We start from the raw sequence: 20,959 nt of genomic DNA on the forward strand, positions 1-20,959 counted from the left end.
TCTTTGGAAAACGGGGCTTCTCAGGTGAATTTTCATCACTGATTTCCAGAAAAGTGTAAGTGTTAGTCGCTCAGTCGCCTCAGACTCTTTGCACCCCATGGACTGTAGCCCCACCCCCAAGCTCCTCTGTCCATGAAATTCTCCAGGCAACAATACTGAACTGGGTTGCCATTCCCTTCTCCAGGAGATCCATTCCCAACCCAGGGATCGAAGCTGGGTCTCCCACATTGTGGGAAGATTCCTTACTGTCTGAGCCACCAGAGAAGGCCTAATTTCCTGGATGGCTTTAAATAAATCCATATATATTTACTGAACATGTACCAATTTTTAAGTCCTATGCCAGCTATTGGAGGGGAAGGAAAATATTTTTTTCTGAACCACCTGAGTAAATAAATTTCTTTTCTAGTTCCATGTGTCTGGGGGCTAGTGATGCCTGCCCCTCCAGCTCCAAACAGCTTGCCTTTCCTTCTTGCTCTATTAGCCTTTCACTCTAACTTTCTCCTGCTTTAACTCACCTCTTCACCTCCCACCCCCACCTTTGTTGCATGATTATGCAGGGTTCCAGACAGCATCATCTTCTTTCTGGCATGACTCAGACTCCTGTTAAAGTTCCATTTCTGGCGCCTCATTTAGGAAAAAATCATCTGCTTCTTTTAGCCCACATTAGTAGGGAACACTGGCCCATCTATTAATCAATTGGGCTTTAGTTCTAAAATTCAATCATAATCAAATATTTCTGGCTCCTTAGCCTGTCCATATTTGGAGAGATTCATCAGTTATGATTAAATTGGACAGCTAGTAAAAAAGAGCTGTAGTTATAATGACTTAAACAAAGTAGAATTAAATTTCTCTTAACACAAAAGTCAAGAGGTAAGCAGCCCAAGGCTGGTATGAAGGGTTTATGATTTCATCATTGTCTCTGCCATTCCTGTTGTATAGCTTCCATCCTCAAGGTCACCCCATGGTCAAAAGGTGTCCGTCTATTGCAGTTCCATCATCACATCTGAGTTTTCAATTAAAAATATGGAGAAAAAGAGAAGGGCGAAAGGAGGACCTGATAATGTAATATTTTCTTTTTCTGTAAGTCCCTCTCAAGTTAGGAGTTTGGGATTAATATATACAGACTACTACATATAAAACGTATAACCAACAATGACTTAGTGTATAGCACAGGGAACCGTACTCAATATTTTGTAATAACCTATCAGGAAAAGGAATCTGAAAAAGAATATATATATATATATGTGTATATATGTATATATGTATGTGTGTATATTACATATGTATGTAATATATGTGTGCATATGTACAAATACGTGTGTATATTTCATGTGTGTAATATATGTGTATATATGTATATACATATGTGTGTATTACATATGCATGTAATATGTGTGTGCATACACACATGTGTATATTACATGTGTGTGATATACGTTTATATGTGCATATGCATATATGTGTATTATACATGCATGTAATATGTGTGCATATACATACATAGGTATATTACATGTGTATGTAATGTGTGTATATATGTATATACATATGTGTATATACATGTGTAATATGTGCATGTGTACATGCATATGTGTGTAGTATATGTGTGCATATACACATGTGTGTATATTACATGTGTGTAATATGTGTGTATGTATATACATGTGTGTATTACATATGTGTAATATGTGTGCATATTACATGTGTACACAATATATATGTTTGTATACATGTATATACATTTGTGTGTATATTACATATGTATGTAATATATGTGTGTATATACATATGTGTGTATATTACATGTGTATGTAGTATATATGTGTGTATGCATATACCTATGTGTGTATATTACATGTGTATGTAGTATATGTGTATATGTGTATATACACGTGTGTATTACATATGTATGTAACATATGTGTGTGTATACATATGTGTGTGTTACATGTGTATGTAGTATATATGTGTGTGTATATATCACTGAATCACTTTGCTGTACACCTGAAACTAGCACAACAGTTGTAAATCAATAAACAATTTTTTAAAAATTGTTTAGATACTGCCTACAAGGAGATGGCTGGGATATGCAGCTGGATGTATTACTGCTTCCAGCAGGATAAAGATAGTGTTAAAAAGGAGAAAATGAGAATAATTATTGGTCGGGGACAGACATCTCTGCCACACAGAGACTTTTGAGAGGAGTGTATATCTTTGATGTTATGTATACCATGCTTGAAATAGGACTTCAATAAGATGTTTCATATTCTATACAGTGAAGCTTGCTTATTACATTGATAGTGAGTTCTTATTCAAAACATGTGTTCCTCTTGCTTACGTACAGAGTTGGAAGGACTCTTTATCATTGTCCCAGGAAATGAAGTAGAAAACTGTAACATTCTACTGAAAAGTGAAAGACGTGGTCAGTCAGTGAGTTTTGTTTTTGTCCCATAGATGTATTGAATGCCCACCTATGGCATGACGCTATCACAGGACAGAGCTCTTGTGAGCCTTAAATGAAAATATCACATATAAAAGCATATGAAAATTTTAAGTGCTATTGGGTTGCTGGTATTGATTTTATTATCTAGATCCAGATCAAATTTTAGCCATTCTTGGCAACAAAAGACAACAAATACACTCTGTTTCTCTAAAAATATTCTATCAGTAACCAATTATCTCAAAAAGAATTTTCTCTACTGTGTGATAGTGTAACAATATATTATCCAATAATACTAATTAAGGGAACCTAGGATGGAGGAGCCTGGTAGACTTCAGTTCATGGGGTCGCTAAAAGTTGGACACGACTGAGCGACTTCACTTTTCACTTTCATGCATTAGAGAAGGAAATGGCAACCTACTCCAGTGTTCTTGCCTGGAGAATCCCAGGGACAGGGGAGCCTGGTGGGCTGCCGTCTATGGGGTCGCACAGAGTTGGACACGACTGAAGTGACTTAGCAGCAGCAGCAGGAAGCACAACTAGATTACCTATATATTACTCCTAGTCTTCTTACTTGCCTTTCTGACTTCCATAAGACACTAGGTCCCTTCATACCTCCTTCCAAATCTAAAATTCATAAGTCACATACTCTGTCTCTTTAGGCAATGGCAAAGCCCTGAGGTCATTCGCATCTTTATAAAGTTTAGGTGGCACTGTCATATTAAAAAAGTCCAGAATGAGGAATGGATATTGAAAGAGTTTTATTTATTCCATTTTTTAAAATGTTTGATGCATTTTCTTTTTCTTAATTAGAAATGATTTGCATCAGGGTTTTCTTACAGGGCATACAGGAACTAATTAGAATATTTTTAATAATACAGATCCACACTGTGTTCGCAGAAAGCCACAGAGCTCTGTAAGAGAGAAATAATTCTCGGAGATGTATTGTCTAGCAAGATATTATATCTGGTTGACTGATGCTAAAGCTGAAACTCCAATATTTTGGCCACCTCATGCGAAGAGTTGACTCATTAGAAAAGACTCTGATGCTGGGAGGAATTAGGGGCAGGAGGAGAAGGGGATGACAGAGGATGAAATGGCTGGATGGCATCACCGACTCTATGGACATGAGTTTGGGTGAACTCTGGGAGTTGGTGATAGACAGGGAGGCCTCAGTTCAGTTCAGTCGCTCAGTCGTGTCCGACTCTTTGCAACCCCATGAATCGCAGCACGCCAGGCCTCCCTGTCCATCACCAACTCCCGAAGTTCACTCAGACTCACATCCATCAAGTCGGTGATGCCATCCAGCCAACTCATCCTCTGTCGTCCCCTTCTCCTCCTGCCCACAATCCCTCCCAGCATCAGAGTCTTTTCCAATGAGTCAACTCTTCGCATGAGGTGGCCAAAGTACTGGAGTTTCAGCTTTAGCATCATTCCTTCCAAAGAACACCCAGGGCTGATCTCCTTCAGAATGGACCAGTTGGATCTCCTTGCAGTCCAAGGGACTCTCAAGAGTCTTCTCCAGCACCACAGTTCAAAAGCATCAATTCTTCGGTGCTCAGCCTTCTTCACAATCCAACTCTCACATCCATACATGACCACTGGAAAAACCATAGCCTTGACTAGACAGACCTTTGTTGGCAAAGTAATGTCTCTGCTTTTCAATATGCTATCTAGGTTGGTCATAACTTTCCTTCCAAGGAGTAAGTGTCTTTTAATTTCATGGCTGTAGTCATCATCTGCAGTGATTTTGGAGCCCAGAAAAATAAAGTCTAACACTGTTTCCACTCTTTCCCCATCTATTTCCCATGAAGTGATGGGACCAGATGCCATGATCTTCGTTTTCTGAATGTTGAGCTTTAAGCCAACTTTTTCACTCTCCTCTTTCACTTTCATCAAGAGGCTTTTTAGTTCCTCTTCACTTTCTGCCATAAGGGTGGTGTTATCTGCATATCTGAGGTTATTGATATTTCTCCCGGCAATCTTGATTCCAGCTTGTGCTTCTTCCAGCCCAGTGTTTCTCATGATGTACTCTGCGTAGAAGTTAAATAAGCAGGGTGACAATAGACAGCCTTGACATACTCCTTTTCCTGTTTGGAACCAGTCTGTTGTTCCATGTCCAGTTCTAACTGTTGCTTCCTGACCTGCATATGGGTTTCTCAAGAGGCAGGTCAGGTGGTCTGGTATTCCCGTCTCTTTCAGAATTTTCCACAGTTTCTTGTGATCCACACAGTCAAAGGCTTTGGCATAGTCAATAAAGCAGAAATAGATGTTTTTCTGGAACTCTCTTGCTTTTTCCATGATCCAGTGGATGTTGGCAATTTGATCTCTGGTTCCTCTGCCTTTTCTAAAACCAGCTTGAACATCAGGAAGTTCACAGTTCACATATTGCTGAAGCCTGGCTTGGAGAATTTTGAGCATTACTTTACTAGCATGTGAGATGCGTGCAATTGTGTGGTAGTTTGAGCATTCTTTGGCATTGCCTTTCTTAGGGATTGGAATGAAAAATGACCTTTTCCAGTCCTGTCGCCACTGCTGAGTTTTCCAAATTTGCTGGCATATTGAGCACAGCACTTTCACAGGGAGGCCTGGTGTGCTGCAATTCATGAGGTCGCAAAGAGTCAGACACTACTGAGCGACTGAACTGAACTGAACTAAACTGAGTGAGAAATAGTGGCATTTGAGCCCAGGTTTGACAGGTGTTTATTAGCAGAGAATGTGAGTCTGGGTGAGCATTCCAGAAAGGAATTCCCTAAGACAGGGACCAGGAGAACTCCTAGGGGTGACTGGGCAATGTGAGAGCATTTTTTGAGCATTCCAAAGAAATAGACTAACTTCATGAAAATAAGAACTGTGACCACTACACATCACTACACGGTGCTGACATAAAGCTTTGTGATTAGTTATCAAACTAGACTATGAACAATTCTAAGCCAAACCAGAAGATTACAGGGGAAAAAAATGGATGGGCCCAGTTTCTCCTCTAGAATTGTCATACTTGAATGTGACAGGAGTGTTCTATAGAGAATAGTTCACAATTCTTGTTTGTGAACCATTTGAAATATGTTATAGAATGGCTAACAGTAGTTTCATAAAAGACATTTATTCCAGGGAGAGCAGGGCCGTAGATGACATCTACTTAAATCAGCAAGAGATGTGTAAATCTCCCCTTGAACAGTGCTGAAGAGTAGTGACTCTGCACCTGAGCATAAATTTTTAGTTCATTCCCAAATAGTCCATTTTACCTTTGGTCAGCAGACTGATACACACACACAGAATTAGTCTGCAGACTTGGAGGAGAGTCAGGTAGCTTGGGGCTAGAATGGATGCCTAACGGTAAAAGGGGCACATACTAATAAGCAGGAAAAATATTTTAAGGAAGTGATTCTCAAACTTGAGCAAGCACCAGAATCACCTATAGGATTTGTTAGAACACAGAGTTATGGACCCTACCCCAGAGTTTTTGATTTGGTTGGTTTGTGACCAGGGCCTGAGAATGTACATTTCTCAAAGTTGCCAAGTGATACCAATGTTACTACAGTGGACAAAACAGAGTGAGAAGCATTCTTTAAAAATATTCTGAAGCCACAAGCAAGTGAGCATCCTCTTTGAAAAGCCTGGAGAATGAAAGCATAGGGAGGATGTTTTAGTTTTCAGCCTCAGGCTTCTCTGGCTTTCTCTGAAGCAAACTGGAACCCAAAACTGGAACCCATTCCCTCTTCTTCTTTCCCATACTGGCCGGAAGAACTGCCTCCAGTTGAGACTTGCATGCTCATCCATCTGAGCTCTCACTCATACTGTTCTTTTCACATTGGGATTCCTTCCCTTCCCATGTCCGCTTGTGGCAATATTTACTCTTCAGGGTCTAGCTAAATGCCAGAGGCTCTCTCTGCTTCTTATAAACAGAATGGATTGTTCAGACAATGTGCTCCCATAGCTCATTGCTTATATTTTTTTGTGGCACATATAGCTTCTGCCCAACTCGTATAGTTTTATCCATTTCAATCTCTCCTTCAGTGCAAGGGAACCAGGAAGTCAGGGTCTCAGAGGAATCTGGTTTTCCCTGACATCTTGCAGAAGGTCTTGCACAGAGTAGGTACCTGGCAAATATTTCTTGAATGAATATATAAACCTTTTAATCAGCTTTCCCTCACTTAGCAGAGTCCTCTTTATGAATAGTGTGACTGGAGGTATGGGGAGCATCGGGGAGCTTCGATACAGAATGATACTGAATTTGAAACTAAGTATAGAATCTTGGCTCCACATTTATTAGTTGCCTGACCTCAGTTCCGTTATCTGTCTGATGCCAAGAATCCTATCGGAGATTTCTTGAGGATAAAATTAGATTCAGTATTTGAGTACTTTGGCAAACTGTAAATTCTGTTTGAATGTAAGTATCGTGTCAATTGCTTAACGCTCTGTGTATGACAAAAGGATGTACATATTCCAGAATGGCCCAAAGCAACAGTGGTTTGAACACATTTTGTGCAATAATAATGCTTTAGACTCAATGTTTTATTGGTCCATATTAAATTAGTTGCCTATAAGAAAAGTATTTTGGTTTGGGGTTGGGTGTTTTTTGTCTTCAAAGGCAAGGGAATGGAGGGGAAAATTAAAGGATGGGTCTATTATTTGTTATGGAGAAGGCAACGGCACCCCACTCCAGTTCTCTTGCCAGGAAAATCCCATGGATGGAGGAGCCTGGTAGGCTGCAGTCCATGGGGTCGCTAGGAGTCAGACACGACTTCACTTTCACTTTTCACTTTCATGCATTGGAGAAGGAAATGGCAATCCAAATACTGGAGAATCCCAGGGACGGGGGAGCCTGGTGGGCTGCTGTCTATGGGGTCGTACAGAGTCGGACACGACTGAAGCGACTTAGCAGCAGCAGCAGCAAACTATCACTCAACCTCCTGCATCATTTTATATAACGTGAAACAGTTCAAGGACTGATAGGATGCGAGAGCTAAAAGGCATTCAGAAATACCTTCTAAGTCCCTTATCTTACAAAGGAGAAATTGCAGTTCAGTAAGAAGTAACCTACACAATTTCACCTGGCTGGTGTGGTGCCCAGTTTACAAAACCCAAAAACCCCACCCAAAGGCTGCAACAAATATCTGTTAGTCTGAGAAGCTCAGTGTGCTATGTTCCCCAGCCATGGGACTAGGGTTTCTACCAATTCACAGACCTTAGAATTTGGATGTTTTTTGTGTGTGTTCTGGAGTTTTCCCTGAATTTACACTTTGAGCTCCCGGTAGATGTCTGTTTCTATGACCATAAAGGACAGAAATGTACAGATTTTAGCTGAAAAAAAAATTTTTTTTATGTTTAGATCACCAAAATCTTCTTGGCAACTTGAGACATTAGGAATAAGTTTAACTTAACATTGTATTCATTGTTTTAGGATTAAATGTTGACCAGTGAAACCTGTTATTTACATTTTGTTTCTATGTTGTTCGTATTTTCTCAAAAATCATGGTATTGCCTAGCCAATCAATCTTTGTTGATAAGACAGGATATTTAAAGTCAGGATTGTCCCATTAGATGTATAGTAGTAATAGGTCACATTACTTTATTTTAGATTTTTTAAAAAGTCATTATTCTTTAACCTATAACATTGCATTCTTTAGGTCATGAATACTTTAGCTTCATTTAGGAGCTTTTATGGGACATTTCCTCTGTGGTAGTTGCTAATGATACAAAGTTGAATATTTAGATCTCCTTTGGAAGAAACTTACAGACTATTGAGAAAATGAACTTAAATTATTCCAATGAAGTATAGTAAATGCAAGAATGGAATAAATAACAGGTTGGCACAAAGGAGATGAGGTGAGTTGTTTAGATGACTCACGGATGTGCTGCAGATGGGAGCTCTCTTTAATCCTCTGTTGACGGGTGAAGGGTAAATGAGATCACTTGTTGTAATAATGAATTTTTCACTGGGGACTATCAGGTAAATCAGATGGTAGCCACTTATCATTGTATTGATCTGAGAGCTGAGAAAACTCCAACTGGGGAGAGCCACTTAAAGCCTTTAACTTGGACACCCTGGTGGTGCTGATTTTCAGTATGATGCAGTGAGTGCTCAAGATTGAAATTCCCCTTTCTCCATACTCAACATCTGTTCTGTCCCCCAAAGATAATAACTTGAAATAATTCCAAGAGTGAGTTCATTGATCTGCTTGAAAATCCATTTTGGAGATTAATCAACTGCACATTTGAGGAAATCCCTAATTGCCTTCTAATCCTATATTGTAAGTTTAGTTCACATTGGAGTATTACTCAACTGAAAGTCTTATCTCAGGATAAATTATTCTGCTTTCTGAAAGCATTATTTTTTCCCTAGTATTTTTTCCTTTTGCTGCTTTCTGATGCCATTTCTCTCTTTTTAAAATATTTCTCCTAAATTTTGGAGCAGAAGGCAGAAACACCAGTAAATAACCTCAATCAAAGCAATTATCATTTATTCAGGAGGTACTTATCTAGTGAGAGAAGAAAACAACAACAGTAAAACCTGGAAGTTTAGTAGGTTTTTAGAAATAGTCTGTTTCTGACAAAAGAGAAAACATCCACTTATGTGAGAATTTGAAATTGCAAGAGATTTAAAAAATTCTAGATATTCTTTGTCCTTATAAGGATGGATAGTTGAGATCTGACCGTATAGTGCTATGAGACACTCTTTTCATGTCTATGTAGGTGTTTTAGTGCATTTGTTTTCTTTATAAAATAAATAAAAGCAATTACAAAGTTAACAAAATCAAATGTTTTTCAGAATACATCATTTTCTAGGCCACTAGTCAGTTTTTATACCATAGACCATTTTCATTATACCATAAGCCATGGTATGTATCTTTTAATTCTGTGATAATAAAAACAGTACTCAACATGAGGATAGTATACTGTGTCACATTAGAAATACACTGACCTTGAGATCAGAAGACGTGAGGTGGCATGCAACTGGACATGCCAGTTGGTGCAGAAGTGTGGGTCTGCAGAAACTGGCCTTGCCCTGGTAAGCCTGATTTCCTCCTTCTGTGAAAAGGGGCTCTTTCTGCACTGCTTATTTCACAAAGTAGATGTGAAGATCAAATTTGATAATAGATATGACAATACTCTGAGATGTATAAAATACTGTTTTTATTCATAAATATTTTTAAGTTAACACTTCCTCAGCAGCTCTCTACTTGGTTTGCTAGCTCACCTATCTATTTATTGATTCATTTATGTGTATCCTGTTTTCTGAGGAGCTTGCTAGTTTGATGTAATCTCCACCAATATTCATGTTTCTATTTTCCCCTAAATGTCTAAAATAAAAGTGTCAAGCCATGGTCCCCATGTTGATATGAATTCCAGGTAAACCGTCTTTCATTATTAGCTGTCAAGGGAAAACTGAAAAATTGACAAGACTACTTGTTTCTCAGTATTTTCTGAGTATTTGACATTAGGGGGACTCAGCAACTTGATAAGTCACTGCATTTCTGAAGTTGGAAATATGTTAAAATTTAAATCTTACCTTGGCTGCTTTCAAAATGTTGGATGGATTTAAATCCCTCTCGGTTTTCTTGACTGAAATAAACTAGTTAGTACTGGAAGGATAAATTGTGTGTGAAACACATCTTCAGGTTCATTGATAAATAGACCATATGGAATAGAATCCAGATCCTCTTTAAAGCCCCACTGTGCTATATCTCTGCCTTATTTTTAATCTATCATCCTTATCATTCAGCACAAGGGAAGAGACTCCTTGATAGTACCTCTACAAGGACAGTAAGTAGCGATGTTTTATGAGACACGTGGACTCTATCTTTTTCACTTTATTTATGTGATGGGTTACTGAAAGCTTTCCCATCATCTTTCCAGGTAAAAAATTAATCTTATGGAACTGAACTTCCACAGTCATTCTTAAATATAGATATAACTTATTCAACCACAGCTCATCAAAGGTAATGTCAGCTTTAAAACATTAATTCTGGTGAAATCCTATATAAGCTAGCTATCTGAATATGTCAATCTTTATGCTTTTGCCTATCACCTCTTGAGACTAATAGAAGGCAGGAAGGTGTCCCATATGATTTTTTTTTAGTAACAGCTTTATTGGTATATAATTCACATACCATAAAGTTCACCCTCTTAAAGTATACAATTCAGCGGGTTTTAGTATATTCATAGCATTGTGCATCCATCACCACTCTTGGATCCCAGAACATTTTCATCACCGTGGAAGAAAACCTCACATCCATTATGCAGTCACTCTCTGTTTCTCTTGGCAACCGTCATTCTACTTTTTGTCTCGAAGGATTTTTCTCTTATGGGCATTTCATATTGATGGAATCACACAATATGTGGCCTTTTGTGCCTGGCTCATTTCACTTACAATGTCTTTAAATTCATTTGTGTTGCAGTGTATATTGCCATTTCATTTCTTTTCATGTATTCCTTTGTGTGGATATACCAAATTTTGTTTATTCATTCAGTGAGATCTTTAGTCTCACCAAAATACCTCATGGTCCCCTCTTCTGTCCTCCTAGAAGAGAACACTGACAGTGGAAAAATTAGCTATGAATAACAGCTCCTTTATTTTAATTGAGTAGAAGGGGCTTATTATTAGATATCATACTATGTTGGAAATTATATAAATCTGCTTTTTTGGTAAAATTTTCAGTCCCTTCCCTCTCTGATTAAATGGTGATTTTCTGTATCACATGCTTTGATTGACTGATTAACTGATTGACTGACAGTGTCTCAAACTACAGATACAGACGTTCTCTGATGAATAGATCTGCTTGAACTCACCTCTTCCTCTTTCTCTATCCTGGGCTGATGCATTGTGTTGTAACCTCATCAGCCTTCTTTCTGTATTTTGCATACAACTAACTCTGCCCTCAGGCTTCCCTGGTGGCTCAGAGGTAATGAATCCATCTGCCAGTGCAGGAGACTTGAGTTTGATACCTGGGTAGGGAAGATCCCTGGATAAGGAAATGGCAGCCCACTCCAGTATACTTGCCTGGGAAATCGCTTGGATAGAGGAGCCTGGCGGGCTACAGTCCATGGGGTCACAAAGAGTCAGACACGACTTAGAGACTGAACAGCTCTGGTCTCAGATCTTTACATACCCAGTTCCCACTTGCAATGGTTTTCACTTACCTAACCCCGTATCAAGCTGTAGGCTTTAGCTTAAATGCTCCATACCTCAGAAAATCCTTCCCTGACCATCCCCCTCCCCAACCCCAGTCAAGATTACATGTCCCCTGTTATTTTTTATGGTACTCTATATTTTTCCTCTGTGGAACTTAACATAATTTGTAAGTATGGATTGATTTGTGTGCTTTAAAACATAATTTCCATTAGACTGTTTACTCCAAGAAGGCGAGGCTCCTTTTTTGTCCAGTTTTGTAACTGCCATATCCCTGCCTTTTAAACTAGTTTCTGGAATAATAATAGATGCACAATAAATATTTGTTGAACAAGCAATTGGCTTTAATTACCACTTGTGTCCTAATAATTCCCCATTTGGCACCTCTCTGCCAAAAATATCAGACGCTCCATTCTAGTGTAGGCTGTCATCTTGACATCTCTACCTGAATGTTTCTCACATACACCAAAGTCAGCATTTCTTAAATGGGGCTCATGATCTTTCCTCTCCAACTTTGGATCCACCTTTCCAGTTTAATAGCTTCTTATTATCTAAGCTGGAAACCTGAGCATAACCTTAGATTCCTTTTTTTAAAATTTAGCCCTTTATATCTAATTGGACATAGAGTTCAGTTGATTCAGTCTCATAAATATCCCTTTGGTATGTATTTTATTTCTATCAACACTATCTTAGTTCAAGTTCTCATTTTCTGTCAATTGAGCAGTTGTGATATCTTCCTAATTCCTTTCTCTCTGGCCTTATTTAATCCATAGTCCACATCACTGCGATCTTTCTTAATCTACAATTTGGCCATGGCACTGTGCTTCAAAATCTTCACTGATGATCCAGTCCCTGCAGGTGAGGTCTCAACTCCACTGCTCAGCCTGCAAAGGCCCCGCCTGCCTCTTCAGCTTCAGCAGGAGCCATTTTCTCACTTATTCCAGTTATGCCAGACGTCTTGAGGCCCCCAAACTTGCTATTTTTTGTTTAACACAGTGCACCATTTCCCATAGTGTTCCCTCTATCCACAAAGCCCTCTTTCTTTTGTCTACTTTACGAGTGCCTAGTCATTCTTGAAGATTCTGCCCAAATGGCCTATATTCCTCAGAGATTTAGCTAACTGCTCTCTGAAGAGTTAGAGTTCCTTCCTCCATGGTCAGTGGCCCCCATCTACTTGCCTAAATGATAGCTTGCACCACATTGCTTCAGTAATTGTGCTAGAATCTCTCCCTGATACTAGATACACATCCTTTAAGAGCAGAATCTGCCCTCTTAAAGGCTTGGAATTCAGAAGATGATTGACTTGGGTTCAAATTCTGATCCCTACTTGTGGTCCTAGACCTTGGGTGAGTCATTTAACGTATTTAGTGAGACTATGTGTGTAACATGCTTCATACAGTTCCTGGAATACAGTAAGCATTTAGCATTAACAGTCATTGTTGATCATATGATTGTTAACAGTAGTAGAAGTAACTGTACCATCCTAGGGGTTAGAATAGTGACTGACATATACTAACAACATTTGTTGAGTCACTGATTAAATAAAAATTTATTTTTGGTGACTCATGGTTAAACCACAATAAAATAGGAGTCAACATAAAATTACAAGGGAGTCCAAAAAAACAGCTCTACAAATACTAATGAAAAAGATGATAAGAGTTTCATCAACTGTGGTTAGAGATAGGACTGGGTGAAGTGGGCTCTGCTTCATCCCATCTCTGCTGAAGGCCAGGTCTGAAAATCTTAGAGGATTCAGATAAGTCTCTGTGATCTCTGAGGTATGTCCTGACTGAAATATATAGTGAAGTTGTGGTTTCCTGAGGAATCTTCTAAAACTCTCTGTTCATGATATTTAAAGGAGCAAAGTGCCCAAACATATAACATTCTGGCAGTAGACATCACCAGCTGAAAAACGCTGTTGGGGGAAGCAATACGATCAGTGGGAAAAAGTAGGGGCGTAAAATGACAGGAAACCCAAGTTTTAGTCCTGGTTATGTCACTTTGCCTCTTTGGACCTTGGTATTTAAGTATAAGACTAGAAGTTTGGCCTGGTGGGTCCTTTAGGCTCTTTTAGACTCTAAAAGTTCTAGGGTTTTTTGAGTTACTCTTCAAATATCTTAAGTGTCCAAGGATCCCTAAAGAAGAAAACTCCTGAACCATCACAACCCACTCTGTGAGAGCTAATCGATGCTGTTTATTACAGTGTAGGCACCAAAAGCCTTCTGCTGTATAACAGTCTTTCCTGTTTTAAAAATATGGTCTGGCAACAATTTAAAATATCAATTATTCATAATCCTATCATTCATATAAAACAGTAAAAATCAGAAGTATGGATGAATAAAAGCAAGTGGCACTGGAAATGGCCACCAACAAAGTACGTTAGGAATTCAAAGGAGTACAGTCTTGAAGAGGGGACAGGATATGAATATGAAAAATAAGAGAGAACTTTCTTATCCTACAGAAAGAACAAGCAGGAAAAAGCATAACATGGTTGTTCGGGGCAGGCTGAAGGATAGTGGGTATATTTACATGAAGCAGATCTTATGGGGGACAAGATTAAAAATGTATGTTGAGACCAGATTGCAGGCAAATTGGATGTATATATAACTTTTGCTTTTGAACTCACATTGAACAAAATCATCTTTGGTGGCAGTTTCCTCACTGATTAAGACAATTGGGCTAAATGATCTGCAGTAGTCCATTGAATCATAATGTTCATAATTTTAAAATTCTCCAGCATCCCAGGATCAATAAATATATTCCAGCTAGCTCAAGATTATCTGTCTCTTCTTGAGAATTCCCAACATGTTCAGAAGATTCGAAGAGTAAAGAATTATCTTAATAATTTTAACTCTATTCTTAACTTTTAAAAATGACCACAATTTCCAGCTATGTGCAGAAAACTCTCGTGCAACATTTTAAAAAAAGAAACACATAATGATTGTGAATGTATTGCCGGCAAATTGCTACTGGTAAGACAGTGTAACTGATAGCTGGTCTTTCTGTAAACTACAGCATTTAGCGGTAAAAAGGACTAAAAGGAAAGAAAAAAAAGCATAGCACTCCAGGTAGATTAGGACATTTTTTCAAGCCCCTCATCAGTTGCGTGCCAGGACTGGCATAGTGACAGATAGCAGTGACGTCCTCTGTCATTTTCTTTAAGCTACAAGTAAGTGGCCCATCAAAATGGGCTTTGTGGCAAGTGCTGCACTGACCTTAGATTAACATTTAATTGGAAATTCTCTTTTCCTTGGGGACAACTGGAACCATGTGAAATCTTTCCTCAAATAGAAAGAGGCAGTTCTCACTGGCAGGACATGCTGCCACTTGGTTATCCTATATTAGTTTGGAAATACAAAAACCTTATTCTCTGCATAAGTAATACATGTCCATGGTACAAATTTGAAACAAAAAATTATAAGTACCCCTGAACTCTCTCTCCAGCCAAACAGAGACAAAATCCTCCCACAGTAGCCTTTCAGAGACAAACCTAAATAGGGAGAATGAAAATTTGTGTTTTTAACATCTCACATGTATTCATCTTTGGTGTTTCCCGTCTGAGCTGTGACTGTGCTTGCGCTCTCGGGTGGAATGCTGCTTTCCCAGGAGGGCCTGGGTTCTGGGTCAGAGCAGGAATCTTTTGCTCAGGGCACAGCACTCTTAGGATAGTCAGAAACTGAAGGCTCTGAGCTTCAGTTTCCCTCTCTGGAAAGCAAAAATAGTTCTTTCCATTGACATCTCGTAAGATTTTTGTGAGAGATTAATGGAATGATTGGAGAAGGAAATAGCAATGATGGATGTGAAAATGTTTTAAACAGTAAAGAACCATATAGAAAAAGTATAGTTTGAGAAGAGGGTGGTGACTGCTGAGAAATCAGGGAAAATTCTCAGATGTTTTATATTGTCAATGAAACAGTTTGATAAACTCATGGGTGTGTAAATAGAACTAAGATCTAAGTCAAAATTTGATTATCTCTAGTTTATAAAAAGTACATATAAATATATAACGTATCTCTGAGGTACGTCATTTTTTCTCTAAACAAATCTGGGACTGTTTAATCCATTAAGTTTTAAGATTTCGTTAGGTTTAATATTGGTACTGAATGTTTCCACATCTCTCAGCAAACTTTTTCTATAAAGCTCTAAACAGTGACTATTTGAGGCTCAGTGAACTACCTGCTCTCTGTTGCTACTACTTAACTCTATCATCATGGCATGAAAGCTGGTGCAGACAATGAACAGATGAGCACAGCTGTGTTCTAGTAAAGCTTTATTTATGAGCTCAAAAATTTGAACTTCATATGATTTTCACTTATCACAATGTATTATTCTCTTTATTATTTTCAGCCATTTGAAAATGTAAAAACTATGCAAATATAGGCTTCAGGACAAAGTTAGACTATTGGTGATAGTTTGCCAACTACCAATTCACCACTCCAGTATTCGTGCTTGGAAAATCCCATGGACAGGGAAGCCTGGTGTGCTGCAGTCCATGGGGTCGCAACAAGTCAGACATGACTGAGTGACTAAAGAGCAACAATAATTTAGAACAAATCTATATCAACAAAAATGAACTTTTACTAAGCAAAACTTTGATTTATGTACTCAAGGGTTTAACATATTCTATGTCAAACTGGCCTGACTGCACCACCATTTGAGCCACATTCCTCATCCTATAAAACAAGGGAGAAACATTTGCAAATCTTAGGAGCTTTCTTTTTCTAATACCTTGTGGTTTAATGGTTCTGGATAACCTCCCTCTCTTGGAGTCCATCTATACTTATATGTGATATGTGAAATATACCCATGAAAGCCCTTGCAGCAAGCTTTTGCCTTCTAATATTTTAAACACATTTGTAACTAGAGGTTGATTTCTGCATCTTGAGGGGTTCAGATTTTCTTATCAAGTTTCCCTCTATTTGAGATGTTTTGGGTGTGCATTAAATTCTTCAGTGCCTCCTGGGTATCACTTGGGGTGCTTCCATGTTGTCACTGCATTGCCTAGTGAACCTGAAAATGTTTTATTTCAGTGGGATTTTTTTTCAAACTCCCAGGAACATGGGCTCTAACTCATACTAAATGAGCACATCTATGAAACGGAACTAATACCTACCTTGTGGGCATGTGGTGAAACTTAATTAGTGAATGCTTCCAAAGAACTTCAAATCCATGGACAAAATGTATTATTCAACTGCTAAGAGCTATTATTGTTTATTATTTCCTCTAGGTATTTCTCAGTGGGTGTTTTGCTATTAGGATATAATGGCAGTAATTTTGAAACAAGTTGACATTTGAGTTTGTTTGCAGAGCACATGAAGCTACAGGTCGCATTTTAATGCAATCTTCCCTCCTCCTCCCCCCGAGTCATTAGGTGTCCAGTCACTGCTACCCTCTCTTAGATGTTTATAGAATTTATTAGTATTTAATAGTAGCATTGGCCATCAGTGTAAAAAAAACCAGTAGACAATTATTTTTTCAATTAGATAAGTGATTTAGTAATATATCTGTTTATAATTTTCTCAGTGCTGAGGCTGTGTTTAAAAGGAGAAAAATGTTATATCCAGAAATTTACTAATAGTTGTAACTGACCTTTTATGTTGGTCAACATGGGAAATTGGGTAAGAGCCATTGGAGAGAGACCCTGTGTCACTCTTCCACAATACACAAATTAGCTGGGAAGGGATTGCAATTTGTAGATGTCATGCCATTTGATGTCCACTTACAAATATGAAAGCCAGTCAGCATATTATTATAGAAGCACTGAGCAGGAAGCAAGCTGTCCCTTTAGAAACTCAGCTCTTCCCCTCTTAGCTGGTTACTTCTCTTTCTGGGCCTCAGGCTCCTTATCAAATTAGAATGTACCCTTGGTTCTCAAAATATGCCCCTTGGAATTGAAGACTCAGACAAGATGCTTCAGGGTTTCTCTCAGCAGTTAAGTATTTTCCAACAAACACTGAAGATTTATAAGCCCAAAGACCCCATGTATTGCTTTTTCTTCTTATGTATATTAAGATTCCTTTTAAATTTGCATCTGAAGGTTTTCTTTGCTTAAGAGAAAATTTCAAAGACACTCTGAAATCCAAAAGATCCCCTCCAGCTCTGGTATCCTATGATCCTGCATCTGAAATGAAGCTGAACAGTGTGCTTGGAGATACACACACACACACACACACACACACACAGAGCTATTAAAAAAAGGCTTTGAAGATTTCAGTTGTAGGCTCTGCAAAGACCAAAGACAACTTTAATTCTTGAGGCGTATGTGCTATAGAAGCTCTGTTAAATAAGTAAAATATTCAATAAATAAATACATAGCATTTGAAAAGCATACACCCTGTGAAACAGCTACTGGGATGCTTGACAAATCACCTGCCTTAAATTTTCTCAATACCTGATTTGCTTCTGAGTAAAATGTGGTCAAATTTTCACTTCTAGGGTGTCTGGACTCATTTAAAGTCATATAGGTGTGGCTCGGGTAGGAAAGAGCTATAAAACGCCTGCCAATGCAGGAGACGCAAGTTTGATCCCTGGGTCAGGAAGATCTCCTGGAGAAGGAAATGGCAACCCACTCCAGTATTCTTGCCTGGGAAATTGCAAGGACAAAGGAGCCTGGCTGGCTAGAATCTGAAGTCAGAAAAGAGCTGGACGTGACTGAGTGATTAAACAACGACATGCCTGCTGAAGTGCATACTGTCCTGTGAGTAAGTGAAAGCCCAGAGAAGTATGGAACTTAATCATTTGTGCTATATTAGTACTTCCCACTTTACAAGGTAAAGGTTATTAAATGCTACTTCCAGCACCTATTTCTTTTTCCTCTACAAAAACCTCATAGTTCTGACCCACAAATAATTTTAGGAACAACTATTAAAAGCTGAGCTTGCATCTCTTGATTGCTGCACAGAATAAAATTGTAGGCATATATACAGTGTGTGTATGTATATGTGTTTATATGCACACACATACAAACATATATAATAAAGCAGAAATAGTGTCTAATTGTCAGTGCAAACATGTTATCATTTAGTAAACAAATTTTTTTTAGTAAGGGCTCAGAAATCCATATTGGATGGTGTTGATATGATAGCACTCAATCCTGCTCAATCCTCAATCCTTGAAAAATGCATGTTAAGTTGTTTCAGTCATCTCCTTCTCTTTGGGACCCCATTGGCTGTAGCCTACCAGACTCCTCTGTCCATGGAATTTTCCAACCAAGAATACTGGAGTGGGTTGCCATTCCCTTCTCCAGGGGATCTTCCTGACCCAAGGATTGAACTCAGATCTCCTACACTGCAAGCAATTTCTTTACCACCTGAGTCTTTTGGGAAGCCCCTTGAAAAATGACTCCACCCTTAGTATTTTGTGTGACACTTGAGGTTACCTATCTGAAAGTCAGGCTTCCCAAGGTATTGTAGCCATTTTCTGTCATTTGGCAAGATATATTCTCTGACTCTGTGATGGGCCATGACGCATCTGCTACTGTTTGTAGGCCTTATATGGTTTGTGTGATAAAGAGAATCCCTCACCTGACACTTTGTCCCATACAATGCCTATGGTGTATTCTGCACACCCATAGGATCTCAGAGAGGCAGCGGATGAGACGGACAATCTGACGCTGAGTCTCCTGCTCTGCTACTGCTTGGCCTGTGAACTTGGGCAAGCACGTGCTGTTCTCTGTATACCTCTGTTTCCTTGTATGTAGAATATGGAGTTTGTGCAAGAAGATTTTAAGGTCTCTCTTAGCTTTAAAATGTCTATTATTAGGCACAGGAAAAATTTATTTATATAAAAATATATAAATTTATATATATTTGTTTATATATTTATTTATTTATATAAAACATAAATATTTATTTAATTCCCAATAATGATCATTATGAGTTTTTACTTTGTTTTGGATACTCTGTTAAGAGCTTTACTTTCATTATCTCCGTTAAACTTTACCATCACTTCCTAGAAATACAGTTATCCCCATTTAACAGAGAAGAAGCAGAGGCTTAGAGCAGGGAGGTCTCTCTATGAAAGAAAGGTATGGTTAGCAAGTAGCAGAGGTGAAATTTAGACCTAGGCCATCCAATTCCAGAGCCTGCCATGCAAGGGCAATGCCATTTTGGTTCCAGCTGTTTGGGAAACTATGCTAAGACCTGTGAGGGGTCAGCAAGACCAATGTGACATAGATTCTGTCCTCCACAGCCTACAGTTGTATTCAAGCTGAAAGGACATGCAAGTGAAAGGGTTAAGGGAAATACCAGACAGCCCGGGCTTTGGTGTCCAAGGAGAGGTGCAGAACATAGCTATTATGGGAGTCCTGAGAAGAGGGCAAGAGGAACTTGGCATTGCTGAAGGGTCATCACAAAGCCAAAAGCATTGTCAGCATTTAGCAAGATTTCCATTGCCTCATCCAAAGAAAAAGGAGCAAGAGAGAGATGTTATAAAAGGAAGAATAAACGAAACAACTTTTTATCAGCTGTTCTCTCAGTCATCCACGGTGGGGCTGAGCTGATAGCCCGTGATAATCAGGCCAGAGGTGGTTTGCCAGGTAATTCTGTGCAGCATAGCTCGTCTTTGATTTCCTGCCACTTCCCTCCCAGTAGCACTCTCTCATCACCACTGCCCTTCTTTCTCTGCCTTTCCAAACACCCTGTATCTCTGCTAGTCTCCATTAGTGCTTTCAATTGAAGATTCTACCACTGCAGGATTTTAGAACAGACCTGCTGATAACATCTTTGTTCTTCTCTTGGATGTCTGAGTCATTAGGGTGCAGTGCCTTCAAATCACCTCTGCTGATCAGCATGGCTTGGTCACCTGATAACAGAGAAGGACTCAGCAGGCAGAGCAGCCAGTAGCTATGGCTCTTCTCCCCATCACCTCAACTCTGACACACTCATCTGTACCCACACTTGTTTAGGAATGTCACCTTGGAAGAGATTTATAAACCATTTGTTAAGGGTTGACTTGTGTGGATTTCACCCTCATGAAATGCTAATGGTTTATACTGGTTGTTGACAATGGTGCAGTGCTGTCTAATAGAACACTCTTCAGTGATGGGAGTGTTCTGTATCTGTGCTATCCAACACAGTAGCCACTAGCCACACATGGTTATTTGAAGTCTTAGAATGTGAGACTTGAAGTGAGACTGACAAAATGAACTTCAAATTGAATTTAAGTAGCCATGAGTGTCTAGTGGCTACCATATAGGAAAAGGCAGTTATGTCAAAATATCCAAATATTCAGAACTAACAACCTAGGAGTATTTAGTCTACTAGTGCTAATATCTGTGGGAGAAGGCATTGGCACCCCACTCCAGTACTCTTGCCTGAAATATCCCATGGATGGAGGAGCCTGGTGGGCTACAGTCCATGGGGTCGCTAGGAGTTGGTTGCGACTGAG

The 20,959-nt window shown here is 39.0% G+C and overlaps 1 protein-coding gene across 1 annotated transcript in view; it reads left to right on the forward strand.

Moving 5' to 3' along the window:
- FGF12 (fibroblast growth factor 12) overlaps window positions 1-20,959 on the forward strand; it is a 613,055-nt gene that overhangs the window by 62,728 nt on the left and 529,368 nt on the right. The gene's annotated exons all lie outside the window — the stretch shown is intronic.

Source organism: Capra hircus, chromosome 1 (assembly GCF_001704415.2).
Source record: "Capra hircus breed San Clemente chromosome 1, ASM170441v1, whole genome shotgun sequence".
NCBI classification, from domain to species: Eukaryota; Metazoa; Chordata; class Mammalia; order Artiodactyla; family Bovidae; genus Capra; species Capra hircus.